Below are 20001 nucleotides of genomic sequence, written 5' to 3' on the forward strand. Positions count from 1 at the left end.
GAATGACAGCTCTGGAGGCAGGCATCCTGTAGTTATCCACTGAATAGGGGAAAGCATATAATGACAGTGCAAGCGTCCCTCTGCTCCTTTGTCCGTGTATGTCAGTCCCAGCCTGGAGGGGACTACCCGCTTGGTGGAGCTCTGTGAAAATCCCAGAATCCAGAGCCCACCTAAAATTTGGATAGGTTTGGGTTCTAGTCCTTACTCTAAACTCAGTGCAGGAAAGAGCCCCCAAATAGGTGGCTCTGTCAGATGGCCCTTTCCAGTACCTCTGCTGTCTCCTTTTTTCTAAAGCCCAGTGACCCTCAGTGTAATGTCTTCAGATATCCCCAATCCTTGTTCTGTTTTTAACAAGACCCTAGGTTTTGTATTCATTCTTTCAGTGGTGTATAGTACATTTATTTGCCTTTCCTGACCTTGATCTTCCTCAGGTAGAATTCCAGTTACTTGCCTTCTGGAATAGAGCTGTCTGCTCAGCCACACTGTGCAGGTCTGAAGGTGACGCAAGCAATCAGCTTTCCCTGCTGGAATTGCTCCTCCAGGATGCTGCTGATCTTGGCATTCTTCCACTGATCATATTTCTTCTGGATCTTCTTTGAATGCTTCTTGTTTAAGATTTCCTCCTCTTCAGGAGTCAGTGCAGTGCCTTTCTTGCATCCGAGGAGTAAGGCATGTGTAGTGGGTTTCAAGCCACTGTCGGTATGTGGTGCTCTCAGTGAGAATGATGCAGTCTGCACCAGCTCATTGTTGCAAGCATTGTAGACCACCTCAGTGAATCTAGGTCTTGCAGATGCAGCACTTACATCCCCAAGAGAAGTTGCCAAAGTCCAACTGCAAAGCATGATATTTCTTGTTACCACCATGAACCCTCCTTGTGTGAATTGGTGCGGGCCAATCTTGGCGTTGGCAGGAGGTTGCCTTATCTCATACTTCCTCTTCTTGAGGCAGGGCTTTCTTTTGCCCCCAGCGTTGGGATGTTTGTGCCAGATGTCCCTAGAGATACCTGTCCCCAGAAGTTTTTCTGAGTCCAGATGCCTCCCATGTTTTCATGTGGTAACCGGTTCCCTCCCTCTTGCTTCCCTGGGGCCACTGATTATGTTCTTTTTCCACCCCGCTTCCTGCATCCTAACAAGTTAATTGAGGTCTAATAGTCAGTCAAAGCATGAAAAAATACTTGTTAACTGTGCCAGCCACAAGCTCTAATGAGCAATTAATTCAGATGTCCCATATTCCCTGTAGTGTAAACTATGAAACACCCCCCAAGTCACACAAGGGTGGGATTATGGGGCTGCTTCTTTCCTTTCATTTCTTCACTGGAGCAGTAGGCATTTCCTAGCTAAACAGCTGTGGATTATGGGGTATGTGTGCCACTGACACGTGGAAGACAGTGACCAGTGTGGGATTAGAATTGTTCCCTCCTTATGCTGCCTTTCTGCTCCAGAAGACCGTTTGGGGACTTGGGGAAGCAGGAGCCAATACTAGGCATTGCTTCTCTTTCCTCAAAGACTCTCCTGAGGGGCAAGCCAACATCCTATGTCCCTTAAAGATATTAGCAGGTTCAGAGGGGATTTGCTACCTGCAGAAATGCTGCTCGAGAGGGGGGAAGATCTCCAGAGCTCACCCAAAAATCTTAAGGTCTATATGATCTATGGGAGATTTCTAGGAGGTTTGAGATTTTAGTGGTGGCCGTGTTAGTCTGTATCAGCAAAACCAACGAAGAGTCCTTGTGGCACCTTGGAGACTAACAAATTTATTTGGGCATGACCTTTGGTGGGCTAGAACCCACTTCATCAGATGTATGAAGTAAAAGACACAGGAGCAGGTATAAATACAAGAAAGGATGTGGGTTGCTTTACCAAGTGTTAGGTCAGTCTAACAAGATAAATAAATTAACAGCAGGATACTAGTTTTATCTTAGACCACGACTCCTGTATTATGTACAGCACTTGAGTCAAGTGTAAAACAAAAAGGAAAATTTTAAAGAAAGAATAAAGATTCAAATAAAAGCCAGTATGAGAAATAGGAACAAATGATTACATTTAAAACACCATAAAACTCTTTCTAGAGACTAAATTTAACTAACAAGGCATTCCCCTTCTCCTACAACTGGAGTTTTCAACCTTTTTCTTTCTGAGGCCCCCCCAACATGCTATTAAAAACTCCACGGCCCACTTGTGCCACAACAACTGGTTTTCTGCATATAAAAACCAGGGCTGGCGTTAGGGGGTAGCGAGCAGGGCAATTTCCTGGGGCCCCAGGCCACAGGGCTTCCACAAAGCTACATTGCTCAGGCTTTGGTTTCAGCCCCGGGTGATGGGACTTAGGTCCCTGAGCTTCAGCCCCCTGCAGTTGGGCTTCAGCTTTCTGCCCTGGGCCCCAGCAAATCTAATGCTGGCCCTGCTTGGCGGCCACCCTGAAACCTGCTTGGCTGCCCCACATGGGGCCTCAGGCTCCTGACTGAGAACCACTGTCCTACAAGATAACTTAGCCCAACTTCTTTCCCCATCATTTTCAAGCAATTTGGCAGAGACCCCTTCTCATAAGATCATGTCTACTGCCCGCTTGTCCTTGGAGATTGAAAGAATGCCAGGCTATCTTTCTGCACACCCAAATATACCAGAGCACACCTTTGATGTTCACCTCAAGATAGAGTCCCTTCTCCCTCTCTCTCTTCCCCTCCCCCACCGTTTACCTTGTTTTGTTAGCTTCCTTCTCAAGTCTCTGCCAGCTGTTCATTAACATTTGACTTAGAATCCTAATAGACTTCTATTGTATGACATACAATACACAATGGTCCACCATGGAGCTAAGTGTCTCCCACCTCCCTGCTCTGTAATCTGAATCCAAAGCGGATTACAGAGCTTTGAGAAGTTGGTCTCAAGACACGGTTCCTTTGAGTGACTTCTTTTATCTACAACCCTAGAGAACATAATTTGTTGTATCTATACATAACTCCTCACAGATTTTCTGTACATACATCTCACAATAGTTACGATGACTAGTGTGACACAGACTTTCATTAGAGACCTCACACAATATTCTTTTAGTGAACCCAGGGGATCCCTGTACCCCTATGACAGGGGTTCTTGGGTCACAGGTGCCAATTAATCTCAATTTTTGTTGGGTATGTGGTGTGGACACATTCACTAGTAACTGGACTCTTTCTAGTGAGCTGTAGCTTACAAAAGCTTATGCTCAAATAAATTTGTTAGTCTCTAAGGTGCCACAAGTCCTCCTTTTCCTTTTGGGAGGAGAAGCTGATTCAGTTTAACTTTCTTCAGTGGCAAGAACTAGAGTTAGTCCAGTCAGGGACTCTTGGAGGCAGATGCCCAGTTGGTCTAAATTGCCATAGCTCCATTTCTCTTTCCATGATTTACCCTCTATTGTTTCCAGACCACTTGCATCTTTATAGATGTTCTTTAGATTAGGAGACAGAGATAACTTGTTTTCTGTTTCTACTCGGCAGAGTTAATGCTTGTAACATTTTCTTTTATTACTATGGTGGTGTGAATTATTTTTACAATGTCAGACCTTTTATTATGTATACTGTGAGAAAATAGGACATGTGACAACAGGTCAGTGTGTCAAATTACATGGAATTCAGCGGTGATCAGGGTTGCCGTTGCTGCAATACAACAGGGATGGTGAAAAGGAGAAAAGCCCCAATTCAGGTCCACAGGAGCTATTTTTCAACGGCAATTGTCAATAAAGTATGAACAGGACACTATAGATTAACAACCCCTTTAAGCCATAGGTGATGGGTGGGTCTCCCTCTTTTCTGAGCCAAAACCTCAGATGCAAACAGCAGCTAATTTCAGAGAGAGGGAGGAGGTTTCAGCAACTGGAACCATTTATTGCAAATGTTTCAGCACACTAGATGCAGAATTTTGATGCTTAACGAGCCCCAAATTTTGGGTATTTGGAATCTGGCTCTGAATTCAGATTCAGTAGCTTTAGCCCATACCCCACTCCTCCCTCTGACCAGCCAGGAATCTTTTCTATTGGAAGAAGAGCAAGTTGTTCTGAATCAGTGTTTTTTTCACATGTCGAGATTACTTAGTTGTTTTACCTAGCTAGGTACAGATAACTACCCCAGTTTGCGTTTGTAAGTTTGTTCCTAGGTGGCCTTGAGTCCAGGAACTACCTAGGAACAAACTTAGGCTTGATCTACACTAAAAAGTTAGGTTGACCCAGCGATGTTGCTCAGAGGTGTGAAAAATCCACACCGCTGGGTGACATAGTTAAAATGACCTAAGTCCCCATGTAGACAGCACTAGGTCGACCTTGCTACTGCCTCTGGTAGAGGTGGATTACCTATGACAGTGGGAGAACCCCTTTTGTCAGTGTAGGTAGTGTCTACACTGATGCACTACAGCAGCACAGATGCAGCATTTCAAGCGTAGACAAAACCTTACAAATGCTAACTGGGCTAGCTGTCTGTACCTAACTAGATACAACATTAATTCCTGTAAGACTCACTGGAAGTGTTAGACAGCAGGCTTAATCTCAATTAGCCACTGATGGCTACCTATTTAGGGCATTTGATGGATGGCAAATCCAAAGGTAGTAGAAACAATCATAGGAAATCAGGCAATTATGTCTCCTGAGGAAGGTTTAGTCTTAATGGGCAAATAGAACTTCCTGGTATATCCATTAAGGACGAATGGCTTTTTGGTTCAACAAGTGACATCTCTATTTCAGTATCAGCTGTTTCAGGTCCCTCGTGGGAGGAGTGGTAGTGATGTGTTGTATCTGACAGACCTCTGATACCTGTGCAACAAACCCTGTGAAATGAAGGTTATGGTTTCAGTTCAGTTCCCAATGGACAACCGGTCTACACCACAAAGAAGCACGGTTAGCATTATTTGACAGACTCTGAGGAGAGGCCAAGGGCTGAATAGATTGAACTATGCTCCAACCTTTAAAGGTGATCCTTTCAGGTGAGACACTTTGGCAGGGTAGCGTGAAGCTAGCTATCTTTCTTATACCAATAAAATAAAAACCAGCAGGATCTTATTAAAGGGAATAAGGCAAAATGCCACATTTATTGTGAATACAGAAGGAATCATAGTAAGCAAGAATCAAGTAAGTTATAGCTATAACATTCCATTCAATTTCATATTTATTCACACATTCATTCATATACACAAACTCACAGGTTCTGCAAGGTTGTTATCATAGTTACCAGCCTTAGAGTTGCTCGTGCCAAGCCACTGGCCAGGTGGCCTGGACACGAGGAGGGAGCAGGACCTTGTCAGATGCACATCTGACGCTCCTGGAAGTTGGTTTGCAGAATCAGACCCCAAAGTTCTCAGTTTCTGGAGTCCATTTTTATAGGAATTTATTCCTATGCCAGTCTATGGGAATTGCTTCATCGTGCTGTTGCTTAATCAAACAGCAGATGGCACATTCCTGACTGCTCCGTGCTGCCAGATGTTATCTTGTTCTTTGGTTCTCCCATCCTTGAGGCTGTTGGGTGGATTCCAGTCTGCCCTCCGGGGGTCCTCTGGTTGTTTCCACTTGACGCCTTCTTTGGCCGATGGAGACTGGATTCTTAGGCTGGCACCTCCCTGATCATTCATTTATTATCCACACCAAGCATCCATCCACATACATCCTCTATCTCTATTTTAATCACAATTGTTAACAAAGCGAGATGAATACAACAAAAGGGCGGGGAGTCTCTGTGTGAGTAGTTGTTGTTACAAAGTATTGCTTTGAGAACAGACTCTGTTTTAGGATTACTAACACAATTAGCAGCTTGCAAGTTTCACACAGAGAGGGAGAGAAACAGTAAAAACAAGAGACCAAAAACCAAGGGACCTCTTAGTTTAAATTTTAGGGTATTACTAATTATGGGGAATCAAACTCATCTGTGATTTTAATATAGAACTTCTTTAATATGATCCAACATCTTTGCCGTTGTGTGTGTTCTGTACCTGAGTGGAGGACCTATTTCTTAAAGGCTGTCAGTCCAGCTCCTTTCACAAGAACTGATTCAGACACTGATAATAAATAACACATGTTTAATGTTTTAATATAGATTGGGCTGATCCTATGATCTACAATATGTTTAAAGTGGTGTTTGGAGGGGACTCCGTTGCTTGCTTCTTAAAGGTGGTTACAGTACATGTGGAAGGTCTACATCTCTTTCTATAATTTTGTGGAGGAAGTCTGTGATCATAAGAGAACAGCTATCGGGTAACTATGGCTTCTAGCAGAGTGATAAACAAACCAAAGATAGATTTTCATTCAACTAAAATACTGTTGGCTAAAATATTTTTTAATTGATTATTCAGTGCAGTCTGTTTTTTCTGTCATCTTCTAAGCCTGCCCAGGAAGGAGAAAATTGTAAAAGCAGCTGAGAAAAGCACAGCCTCTGTGAAGGCAGAGGCAAAGGTAGAAGTGGCTGAGCAAAGCACGGTTCCAAGTGAATCCATTCACGATTCCTTTGAGAGATTCAATGTGAGAGACAGAGCAGCAATGCCTGCTGTGCTTTATTCAGGCATTCTTACTCCCTTATGCCAAGACATTTTATTGAGATTAATGGGCTGGTGTTTGAAATTGCAAATGACCGGACTGACCCCATACCTGTTAAAGCAAAGCTAGATTTACAATGAATTCAAAGACCATTGGATTCACAAATTGATTGACTACATAGTACTTGCATAGTGAGTATTTTTGTATTGCATTCACAAAGTCCATAGTTAAGAAAAGCAGCAGTGTAATATTACACCCACAAAAAATACCTTAATGGAACATTATTAAAGTTGCAAAGTCAAACACTCAAGTTAGGAAATGCCAGATTTAAGGCTGCCTTTGCAACCGGTATTTGGCCGTCCTGTGCGTATGCATTATGCTACAGTCTTTAATTACATGATCACATACTGATTTTACCACAGGACTCCTGCCTCATCAGTGCACAGGATGGACCTGCTCTGGGGATGGCCTTCTAACTCCCTAGACTTGAGTGCCTGAGTTGCAGTGTCTACACAACTACTTTAGCACACTGCTAGTGCCAGTCTGTGTACCCGAGCTGGGAGGCTCACTCCCAGCTGCAGTGTAGACATACCCAAAGTCTATTACAGCTGCCAGCTGGAGGGTCTCGGGCTGATCTAAAGCCCATTAAAGTCAATGGTAGTCTATTTGATTACAATCAGTTTGGGCTCAAACTCATCATCCTTTAGATTAAGTGGTAGAGGCTCTTGCTTCTAGTGCTGAGGGTTCCCATTTCAAACCCTGCTTTTGGCCCAAGCAGGGGTCAATTACACCAGTTCTCCATGGCCCCAACAGCGGTCCACAGGCTACAGTTTGGGCTCCTCTGTTTTAGAGTTTAGGCTATGTATGTCTGAAAGGAAACTCCTGTGCCCAGTGATTCTCTACTGTCTACTCACCAACACCTGTCTTCAAGTCAGTGATGATATGCAAAGTCCCCATAAGCCTGTGTTTTCAACCTCAGATCTCTCATTTGTTAACATACAGGGGAGTGAGGGAGGGGTTCTCGAATGACTTCATTAAGACATTCTACATCAAGGAGTGAGACAACCACTTTCACTGGGAATGTTGCTTCCTGAATAATACTCACAGTTTCCCCCAGTATCTAACTTGTTTGACAAAGGTCTCCAGTGGGATCTCTGCTCTAGAACATCTTTCAAAAATACCTGCCATTTGGAGCACTCTGGTGCATTTCAAAGCATGGGGAGAAGTCCTCTTCAGAAATATTTTTATATGCATGATGGGAAAGTAATATCGGGGAGGGAAGACTTAGCAGTGTCCAACATGGGCATGAACACAGAAAGAAGCTGGGTAACTGCCCACTGTAGTACATTGCTGTATCAAGGTAAGCCCTAGATACACATATTAAATGGGGCAATATATATTTTTTTCTATCATGCTACTGGATAACGTTTTGTTTTTAAAACAATATGATGAATACGTTGTTATGGAACCTATTGCCTAGCCTGTCACATGTAGGTAATCAGACTCTGTGGGTGGGGAAGTGATTGATGATGTGATGAAATAATGAATCATTAGTGCTGATGAAAAGTGCTAGACTGACAGCCTAGAAAATGAAATTATTTATCTGCAGCAAGGGCAGAAGTGTGAAAGGCCTGCATTCTGCTGTGTGGATGTGGCTTAGATCTGTTTTATTCTGCAGGGTCTCATTCCATCCTTGGCTTCTCCACTGAGGGTGGAAGTGTGGTAATAGCTTTTTCTGAAACAAACCTGTCTGCTAGGAAATGGTCTGAGACAACCAACTCCTTTCCTACAGGCTCTGAGAAGCTGAACTCAAGCAATCTGGGGCCATAGACATATCCTCACAAGAGGGCATCCTTTGGCCCTGTATCACACCATGGTCATATGTTATGGCCTTACACTTCCTTGGGGTGGCAAAAGGAGTCTCCTCTAAGGGCATGCTGGGCTTCCCCCCTCACCAGTCCACCACTCATTATCTTTAGATGGGTTGGGTGCTTTCCAGAGGACTCACCCTCATTCATCCAAGCACAGGACTCAGGAGCCATGGTGGCAGCAAGGGCCTTTCTTCCCAGAGTTCTCTGCTCAGATGGTGTTGGTGAGAGCCCTTAGAGCAGTGAGTCTGAGTTAACACTCCAGTAAGATGAATGGTGCCATTACCATTCTCAGAGATATTGTTTCAGGCTATCTGCAGACTCAGGCAAATATTGCTGCACCAGTTCACATTTTTAAGCTTGTCTTTTCAACTAGGAGGACTAGAAACATACTTTTGTAAAAGGCAGGCTGAAATTCTGATGTAGTCATTATGAGCAGCTAACAGTATGTATTTGTACAGTTTATGCCCTAAACCGGCCCTGGGCTCTGCTAGTTAGTAGTGCTGGGGAGAGCAAACCCAAAGGATGGTGCAGCTTGTGCATTCCTCCTGCGTACTGAAGGGCCAGAAGGTGGGATTGTCTGAGTTTACCCTGGAATCATGCAGCTCTGGACCTCTCTGTTCAAAGGCGTGGCAAGCTAGCCTTACATAGTAGGCAATGAAAATGCTGGTAAACTTGAGGGATTTTAAATGGAGCCTGGCCAGGAAAAGAGATGCAAACACTAACTGAAAGAACAAAAAACAAAACAACATAGGAAGAGGGAGGAGAGGACAAATGAAGATACAAAACTGTACACAACAACAACAACAACAACAAAAGAGAGCAGGAAAGGGAAGCAGTAAGAACTACATTTACTCAGTGCATTAAAGAGCCGGATTGGGGTAGGTAAAGCAGTCATTACTGAGTATAAAGAAAAGGAGTACTTGTGGCACCTTAGAGACTAACCAATTTGTTTGAGCATAAGCTTTCGTGAGCTACAGCTCACTTCATCGGATGCATAAAAGTGAGCTGTAGCTCACGAAAGCTTATGCTCAAACAAATTGGTTAGTCTCTAAGGTGCCACAAGTACTCCTTTTCTTTTTGTGAATACAGACTAACATGGCTGCTACTCTGATTACTGAGTATGGTGAGTTCCTCTCCTAAATCATGCCATACTGTGGATGCAGTCATAATGCTAGATATCCAGCCCCAATGAGAGGCTGCAAGGAGAAAATGAGGTGCGCTATCTGAGTACTTAATGACTCTGGTACAGAACCCTCTGGAGAAAACACAAGTGGGGAGTGCTTTATGAGAAAATGCCAACACCACAGTGCTACTAATTATTCTTAGCACCTTCTTAGTTTCTCGGGAAGGAGGCAATGATATCTGATATTTACAGTTCCTACCACAGGCTTTTTGTATCTCTGACAGGAAAATTTATGAACCTGCCATATTTCATGTGTCTTACAGATTGTAGATTCTGGATCAGATGCCGGGGAGAAGGAGGACGCAGCCTTGAACACCGTTGTCAAGCTGGTGGTGAGTAGAGCTCCTTGACCACATTACTCTCCTGTGGCTCTGTATCACTTGACAATGTATGTATCTAATGAGTTGCATAAGATACCAAAACCACCCCGTTAGACCAGCAGTGGGAGGGTGCTGGGGACTAGAAGCACACAAGATAACAAGCTATACTAGAAATGCTATTTTTTTCAATGTTATTCTTTGCTGATAATTTAATAAAAAGTGACCTGTTCTGTGACTATTGATAACAGGAGTACATCTTACACAACTGTAACTTTGAAACTAGATTGCTTGGCAATATTGCTTTCCCTCTGAATGGGCTCGGTCCTGAAGTCCTCACTCAGGGCCATCCTACAAACCCTTACATGCTACTGACTTGTATGTAAGGAGTTCATTGATGCCAGTGGGCTTCTGGTGGATTGGGCTCTCAGTTTTCATAATGCAAACACCCACTAAAGTCATTGGAAGTTCATTGGAGTAAGGATGTCAGGATCTGACTTGGCAGAAAGCCTTGACTGTTGTATATTATGGCCAAATTGGAATACAACCCGTTTTTATAAAAGCCATTGTGGTCACTGCATATTTCTGGGCTTGTGTATATTCAATAATGAGCTGCTTTCAAAAACACGTTTTGATATAAAGTGTCATCCTGGCTGGGAGCAACCAAAATGCCCCTTTTGAATGTGTTTCTATTGAGACTTCTAGTTGCTCAGAAAAAAAGCACTGCATAAAAAAAATTGTGTGTCTGCTCTGCCCATTCCATTTCATGATTATGTGCAAACAGCGCTCATTTTCAGACCATTAAAGGATAATTAGGTAGGAGAATATTTATGCTTGCAAAACATAAGGAGCTAACTCAGTTTTGGGAGCAGATTATGGAAGATTTGAATGGAGTAAATTAAGAAGCATATCTGGCTTGATTTAAGTTGAAGATTTTTCTATCAATTTACTTTGAATAAGAAAGGGAACAAAAATTAAAAGGAAAGTGTTGCAGATGTTTGGACTTAGCACTTCATGTGATCATTTGAAGTGAAAGAATCAGCTCTAAAGTGAGACAAAAAATAAAACACTCTGGTAGCATCAAGTGCAGTTGATCTTGGGATGTAAAATCATTCATTCTGAAGTTTTTGGATTTTTGTATTGTGGTAGTGCCTAGTGGCCCCTATTAAGGATCAGAGCTATAGGTATGTGCAGTGCCTAGCACATGTAATAAGATGGTCCCTGTCTCAAAGAATTTACAGTCTTGGTTTATGATTTAACAGGTAGGGTAAAACAATTGGAGCACAAGGTAACAGCTAGTGATACCAGATGATCGTTTCACAGTGTAACGCTCCCAATTGCAAAGGCAAAATTAGCTGCTTTTTTGAAATCTCATTGCCTAGGGAAGTAGCTGCTGTATATGATCTTTTGGCTGCACATACTTTGACTTTAGTAATGAGTTAAATACTTCACAGCTGAAATTTGCCCTTTGATATCATGGGTTTCCAAGCGTAGCCATGAACTGACCCACTGATGCCACTGAAGCAACCAAGGGCAGAATGTATGCATCGAAGGGCAGAATTTGGCTCTTAATATCTCTGGCGAGTGACTCTGATGCTTCGTGGAGATTGTGAAGGAAGGAAACAGTTATGCCATAAAAACAAGATGGTTTGGAAGTATATTATTCAGGTCCAGGGAATGGAGGCTACATAATATCCTGATTTAAAATAAATAGCTATCTTTATTGCCATAACCATAGCCACATATACTAGCAGTCCCTTAAGAATAAAATTTGACTATAAATTCATTGAACGGCTTCTATAATACTTTTCTTTTACAATATAATTACAAAGGAGATAACAGTCTGAATTGGAATAGGAGCATTATCGTAGAGGGGTCTAATGCATTGGTGGAATTGAAACTTTAAGCAGGTGATCCAAACGGGCAATCTCAATGGGAGATGCATTTTGTTGAAATTCTGTAGCCCTGTTATTAAATGTTTTAATCGATTTAGGGTGTCCATTTCAGTGTGTGTTCCCAGTAGTCAGTGATGACCCCAGGTTTGAATCAGAAGACATTTTGTGGCATCAGAACACAGGTTTTACTTGGCATGGTGCTGAGCTGGCAAAAGCTCTGTATATAAATCTTTCATAAAGTCACTGAGATTTCGGTGCATGTAGTGGATGGAAATTTGGGACCTGTGTCTGAGACACATTCTATGAAATGGCTTACTTCACAGTTGATTGTAAAAAGTTACAATAGACTACAGATTAACAAGACTCTTAACTCATGTTTACTACCAAACTATGGCAGTTGTCCCATTGATTTCAATGCCAGTTTTCAAGTAGCAAGGTACTAAACATGAATGAGGTGTGACAGATATGGGAACTTCCTACAATATCGTTGAGAAGCCTTATTGAATTAAATTTAAGTATCTTTGGAGTCCATTGTATTAAATGCAAAGATTATACATGATAGTGGGCTGGGATTGTATGTAACCTCTCAAGGGCGGACATGTGATACAAACTTTGGGAAGTGTTATGAACTTCAAAGGACTGTATTGAACAATGTACCAGACAAGGATGGACTTCTGGGACAAACAGTGTGAACTGGTTTGCCTGGGGAATCTCTAGGGGGAAATGAATGCACATTCCCCACTTCCAGTTATACAAAAACCCAGCCTTTTGAAGCTACACCCTGAGAAGCTGTTACCTGTTCCTGGAATCTCAAGATCAAAGGCTCAAAGGAATAAAGGCCCAATCAAATCAAAGGCCCAATAAAGGAAAGACCAACTATGCAAGTTCTAAGCAAAGGTGGTTATGAATTTGTAACCACAGAAAAACCCCTTTTGAGGGGGCTGAAGGATTGACTCTTACCAGATCCCTTGTTGGAGGTGATCTCTGCTAATCTTATTAGCAAGCATGTAGGTTCTTTTATTGTCTTCAATCTGTTTTCTCTGTAATGCTTTCACCTTAAGAATAAATGTGCTCGCTTAGAAAGAGCTGTATGGTGACTTGTAACTGCTGGCAATTACAGCTGTTCATAGCCCTCAGGGAGAAAGCAAGGCAACTACTCTTGCCTGTTGAGGCAGTCTGGCTTGCTGAGAATATCACAGTGTAGGCAGGGAACTGTGGAGCCTGGAAAAGGTCAGGTCATGAGGGAGAAGGATGTGATGATGGCTGAGGAGCCAGGAGCGTAGAGTGGGTGCCCTCGACAGATTGCAGAGGGAGAATACAGGTGCAGTTGCCCTGAACTGTGACATGAGGATTGCAAAGTCTTTCTAGAAATGGTGAGATAAACACAATGTTAAGATTTATGGCTGTATAGTTTAATAATTTCTCTACCTAATTATTGCTGACTCACATGGGACTAAGACTGGGGAAGACAAGAAGAATTAGCATGGTGCATGTTCAGTTTGATAGAATTTACTCACATAATGAGAACATCTCAATCAGATTCAAATTCCCCTTTCTGTAAAGAGTGAAATTGTCTTAGTGGCTTCTGGATTGCACATAGAAACCATGAAATGTTGAGGGTAATCAAACTTTCTGATAATAGAATTGTTCCATGACCTGCTCTAGTGCTGCTTTAATAAAATGGAACTGTGCTCATAAATCATGACAGTGACATCAGGGAACTAATACGTTTGTTGCTGCTCAGCCTTGGAAAGATGCAAACCAACCAGAGAGGGGAAAATTCACCCATGTACAGTACTAGAGCAATGTATCATTTGTGTCCTGCTAAATCCCTCAGGCACTTAAGTGGTATATAGGTTTTGTATTGGCCCTATGCTTAGCAATGAATCTCACCCAAGGGGATGAAATTCAAGGAAAGAGTTTATAAAAGAACTTGGGGAAAATGTTACAGTATTATTTCTTGTCAGTGTGTGCTTAGCGGGGAACATGATAGAGTAATTAATCTTTTCTTTCCCAACTGTGTAACCCCAGGTCTTCTTTTCTTCTGCTTATAACCTTCCAAAGGATCTTCCTTTAGGGCTGAAACTTTGGTTCATCTCAGACAAAAAGTGATTTTCTTTTTTTTTTAGGGGAAGGGAATGGGGACCTCCTATTGGCTATTTTTGACACAGACAGACAATTCACAAGCAGAAACAACTGCTTATACTCCCTCTCTTCACTGCACCATTTTCTGCTCAGGGTATATCTTATGTTGTATTATGATATCTATACTTTCTGGGAATGATGAGATAACATACTTGATGAACAATGATAGATTGGCTCTTTTTTTCTGTTTTCGCTAAAACTTCTCTCTCCCTTGGTATATTGTTGGATTCTTTATGGGATATGCATCTCAGATGTTAGTGCTGCTGCAGTTTGCATTTTTGATTAGACTACTGCTGCGGCTGGCTTCATAACTTCAGGATCAATAGGTGGAAACAATTGTTTATCCTTAAAAATATGTTTAAATAAGGGGGTAAAAAGGGAACCAGCCAGAATTAAAATTGCTGGAGTGCTGCAACATGTTCACCCTTATAGACTACCTAACTAAAATCTGCCTTGTAACTATATTATGTTGCATTACTTGTTGAATTGTGTCCTTGTCTATTCTTTACTGTATTACCTGCCATTGATACTTAAAGAGGAGCTATCTTTATCAGCAATGTGTAGTGGCTTTAAGAAAATTCATAGTTACAATACCTGGCTATTGCAAATTAACACAGTCTGAAAGTGAGTGTTGTTCATACTAGCAAATTCAGATACAGCCCAAAACTTGTAAAGGTGGATTAATAAAGTTAAGCACCTAAATAATTGGCCTATTTTTCATAGAATCATAGAATGTAGGTTTGGAAGGGACCTGGAGAGGTTCTCTAGTCTAGTACCCTGTGCTGAGGCAGGACCAAGGTTTGTGCAATACAATTAATAGGAACTGTGGCTGCTCACAAGCTTTGACGAGTGGGTGATCTTTAGGTGCTGTCAGATGGACTTGAGGGCCTAAATTTAGCTATTTAAAGTTTGAAAACTTTGGCCAGAAGCAAAGTTCCAACATACTTTACATGTAGCACCCATGAAAAACAGAAATCGAATGGTATACGTGTTATGCTGCACAAATTGGGCTGGAGAGTGGAAATTGTTGGCCAAGTACATTAAAGTAAATCCATTCTCTTAAAAATTAAAAATGCCTTGCAATTAATATCCACACAAAGGAGCTAGGACCTCTAGGTTTCACTAAAGAGTCATCACATGTTAAGCTGAATGGCACTCAATTTATCCTGTTTAGAAAGATAAAGGGCTAGTCCAGGCTGGTGGGATTTGAACCTATGGAACAGTGTGAAACAAAGGCGTGTTTGAGAGATGCTTTGTCTTTTTTATTTGTGGTGGTGTTCCTCATCCTGGACTAGATTTTGCTGAGGTCAGAGCTGGCCAGCTGCAGAGGGCAGGGGAGTAAACTGCGCCTCACAAAGGGGTGTAGAAGAGAGTGTAGAGCCTGTGCTTCACCAGGGAGGAATTGCAGCTCCATTTCACCCTGAAATGTGCTTAAATGGCATAGTACAGCCCCAAATGAATACCTCCTTTGCAACAATTTGAAGTAATGTAGCCCATATCAGACGTCGCATCTTCACACTGAAGTCAGATTAAAAATAGATAGCATGATAGATAATAATTTCATTTGCTTTCAGTGGTATCACCAATTCTTTAATGATTCTCTAATTATTTAAAGTTCCTGAACTTCGCAGCTTGAAGCCCTCCAGTTATTGGCTCTGGCAGTGCTTCTCATCCTCAGCAGTGGTTTCACCATACATTTTTTTTAAAGGAGAATAAAAGGTAATTTGGCTAGCGACTAACTAAATAGGGCTATTTAAAGTCCTCATCTCAGTTCAGGCTTTGTTCTTTTGACCTAATGAACAGCTACAGAACACATTAGATCACAGCTTCTAGAGCTCTCACAATAACACTGTTACAATGTAATACAATGTCTTTGTTTTACACATAACCGATTAAATGTCAAGAAGAGACATTTGTGACTTCTTGTACACAGATCCAGGGCTATCTTGTGCTAAACATTTGAAGAACTCCCATTGGACTTCAGGGATAGATCTGTGTTTTAAAACAATGTAATTATATGGCCCTGAGAAGGGCCATGTTGGTATAATTATATACATTTATATTTAATTTTAAAGGAAGTGACTCATTTTGTGTTATAGGAGAAACCAGGCAGGAAGTACAGACAGCTTGCATATAATTTCACCTGTCAATCTCTTACTGTGTTAGTTAAATAATTCTTTTTAAATTTAGCTCTATCTTTCTAGGTCTAGTTTCATAGTTTATGCTTTATATTTAAAGTCTCTAGTCCCTGAGCGTAATGAGGAATGCTGCATTAGCCTTAGTTTTCAATCTTTTAGAGTTCTATGCTTGTCTCAGGTCATCCACCCCAGAACATCAGGTAGTTTACATACAAAGACTGGAACTATTCAGTTCATCAGCTGCTGGAGAAGTGGAGTGACAAATATAAATGTCTAATACTTCCAAAGAGGCTGAAAATAAGGCTTTTGCCAAGAGGAAAACTCAATTCTTGTGCAAACTGAACTTTGAGAGGCACCATCAGAAACCTTCACTATTTGGATAATTTAAAAGAACAGATGTCAAATTTTCATTTTTTTTAAATTAATTTTTAATTAAAAAAATGGTTTATCCTCTTGGGAAAGATTTATTTCTTCCTGTAAGCATCAGCAAAAAAGTTTGGAATGTATCTTAACAAATCATATATTCCCAAGGTCCTATCCCATGCAAATGATTTTTTGTTTCTTTTTTTGTCCTACTGTCAAACTAGTATTCCTTCTACTAGAATGGTATGCTTGTAATGGTTGCATAGACTTGGAAGACCTCAGTCTACTATTAAAAGGGATTTGTCCTGTCATTATGTATCTGTACCTAAATGGAACTTAGCTCAGAGATGCATTTTTAAAAATAGCAACTTGTTGTTAGAGTTGCTAAAATAAAGGTATGGCTTGATACCATAGCCAAGGACCTAAATTCCATTTTTTTTAGGTAGTTCGTTGTATCTGGACCCAGCAGAGAAGGAGATACAGACACAGAAGAGCTCATTTAAGCACAGGTAGCTGCTGTGAAAACCTTTATAGTTCTGTAGCAAAACTGAAACTAACACAAAAGTGAGGCTTTGCATTGGGGCAGGAGGGCATGCTCAAACATTTAAAGAGGTCAGGATATCACAATTCTGAAGTAGCTTTTCTAATGTAAGGAGTAGGGGGATGAAATTAAAACAGGGAAAATTCAGGCAGACTATCAAGAGTTTTTTCTAACACTGGACCCAATCCTGCAATCTTTTTAATAAGCCAAAATTCCTACAGAACTATGGAATTGGGCTCTGAGATCTATTAGACCGTGACACTGCTGTCCGTGACCATCTGCACTGCTACGGACTAGGGACTGCGTGACTAGGCAGCAATTCTGCAGAAAAGGACCTAGGGGTTTCAGTGGACGAGAAGCTGGAAATGCATTAACCGTGTGCCTTGTTGCCAAGAAGTCTAACAGCATTTTGGGCTGTATAAGTAGGAGCAGTGCGAGCAGATAGAGGGACCTGATCATTCCCCTGTATTCGGCATTTGTGAGGCCTCATCTGGAGAACTGTGTTCAGTTTTGGGCCCCACACACTACAAGAAGTATGTGGAAAAATTGGAAAGAGTCCAGTGGAGGGCAACAAAAATAGTTAGGGGACTGGAGCACATGATTTATGAGGAGAGGCTGAGGGAACTGGGATTATTTAGTCTGCAGAAATGAAGAGGGAGGGGGGATTTGATAGCTGCTTTCAACTACCTGAAAGGGGGTTCCAGAGAGGATGGAACTAGACTGTTCTCAGTGGTAGCAGATGACAGAACAAGGAGTAATGGTCTCAAGTTGCAGTGAGGGAGGTTTAGGTTGAATATTGGGAAAAACTTTTTCACTCGGAGGGCGGTGAAGTACTGGAATGGGTTACCTACGGAGGTGGTGGAATCTCCTTCCTTAGAGGTTTTTAAGGTCAGGCTTGACAAAGCCCTGGCTGGGATGATTTAGTTGGGGATTGGTCCTGCTTTGAGCAGGGGGTTGGACTAGATGACCTCCTGAGGTCCCTTCCAACCCTGATGCTCTATGATTCTATGACATAGCTTGCCAAAGGAAGAAGTAGAAATTGTATTGTTTGGATCCCATAGAACTAGAATGTGTAATGGAGGAAACAGTCTTGCATTGGCACAATGATGGAACAGACAATCTAGCAGGCTAAACTTTCATAACATGGCCTGAACTTGTGTGCATGTAAATGTGTGCATTTAGCTATTGCACTGTATCGCTTTTTTATTTCGCATAGAAATGAAGTGCAAATAGGCTTCGTGTATGTACATGAAGTCAGCTGCATGCACCTACAATGAAACTCGTGCCTGCGTAGACAGCTAGCATGAGGGCCATGCACCACTGAGTTCCCACTTAAACCATATTTTGAGGTTTATGGTAGTATTTTGAGTGCTGAATTGGCCGTGAGCTGGCCCTCCGGGAAGGGATGAGCTTCATTCAGTCTGCAAAAAATATATACGAGTGATGTGTATGTGGAATGTCATGGGCTCTGTTTAAACCCAGATTTAGGCACCTTTGCAAATTAGGCTGTGATTGAATATGGCGGTTTCTCAATGTATATTGTGTACCCCAAAATATGGTCTTTGTATAAGATTTCTGAGATGGTGCATTGGAAGGAGCAAATGGTTTCGGCAGATGCCCCCACAGACACAAGACTGTGATTGCAAGCCATTGAGGCTGAATGGGTCTAAATGCCAAACAATGAAGGAACCGTCACGGGGCATGTTCTTTAGCCAGGCTGGCAAACTGGGAAAAAAACAGTCCTAGGCAAAAGGAAGACTTCACAAATTATGGTCATGGGGGTCAGACACAAACAAGGAGAGAGGAACTTTGAGAAAGGAAGTTTCCTTGAGGCAGGGAAAACAGACAGGGGCGCACTCTGTCTTCAAGGCAAACAGAGCCCAGGCTAGGTCCCTTGAGTACTCAGGCTTTCTACAAGAATGTAAACGGGGCTTCTTCTGTAACTCAAAAGTGGAGCCCATCTAATTTAGCTTGTGGTGAAGTGTAACATTAGATGAGCCAAAATGTGTGTAGGGTGTCTCTCATTTTAAAATCACTTTTTCTAATGTTTTGTTCCATTTGCTAGATAAACCTATTTGTTTTAGGAAGGTTGTTAGTCACTGTATATCACTGGCCCCATGCTCCCAAAGGGAAGAGATGCAGATATCCAGTCAGACCTGTACAGTAACAAGCAATTGGTATAGGTAGGGTGCTGTATCCAGATCTAATTGCAAAATCCTAAAACCTGTCAGAGTGTGGGGTCTAATAACTGATGAAGTGCACAGAGAGACCAGAAAGTGCATAAGTGCAAGCAGCCTTGTAGCCATGACATAGGCCTACAAGATCTTTCTCATTCCCTTGTTTCCATGATTCTGTATTTGTGATATTATAATGAGAGAGTGCTTTTAGAGAACCACTTTTCTTTGCTATAAGCACATGCAGGAAGTCAGTTGCAGTTACTTTAGCACAGGGTCTGGGAATTCTTTTCTAACAGAAAAGATGACCTTGAATCTCCACAAAATTTGCTGATTGTCAAGGACAGAGCCCTGAATGAACATATATGGAGACAGGCTGAATCCCTCGTAAAATTAAGATGGTTTTTAATATGGGCTAAATGTAAATGTATACTTTTACAGTGCAGGCCATACTTACAGGATGAGGGACTCTAATCCTGGGAAGCAGTGACTCTGAAAAAGACTCGGGGGTTTTGGTGGACAAGCAGCTGAACACGAACTCCCGGTTTGACGCTAGTCAGAGTTAATGCAATCCTGGGATGCATAAACAAGGAAATATTGAATATGAGTAGAGAGGTTATTTTACTTCTGTATTTGGCACTGGTGTGACAACTGCTGGAATACTGTGTCCAGGATGTTGATGAATTGGAGAGGGTTCAGAGAAGAGCCATGATGATGATGAACGGATTACAAAACATGCCTTATAGTGATAGACTCAGAGAGCTCAATTTATTTAGTTTAACAAAGAGAAAGAAAAGGGGTGACTTGATTACAGTCTATATGTATCTATATGGGGAACAAATATTTAATAATGGGATCTTTAATCTATCAGAGAAAGGTATACCACGATCCAAT

General features: G+C 41.8%; 1 pseudogene; it reads right to left on the reverse strand.

The window, feature by feature from the left end:
- Positions 1-398: 398 nt before the first annotated feature.
- Positions 399-8522, reverse strand: LOC141981913 (small ribosomal subunit protein eS8-like; annotated as a pseudogene).
- Between the last annotated feature and the right edge of the window lie 11479 nt (positions 8523-20001).

The sequence above is a fragment of the Natator depressus genome, chromosome 2 (assembly GCF_965152275.1).
Source record: "Natator depressus isolate rNatDep1 chromosome 2, rNatDep2.hap1, whole genome shotgun sequence".
Classification (NCBI taxonomy): domain Eukaryota; kingdom Metazoa; phylum Chordata; order Testudines; family Cheloniidae; genus Natator; species Natator depressus.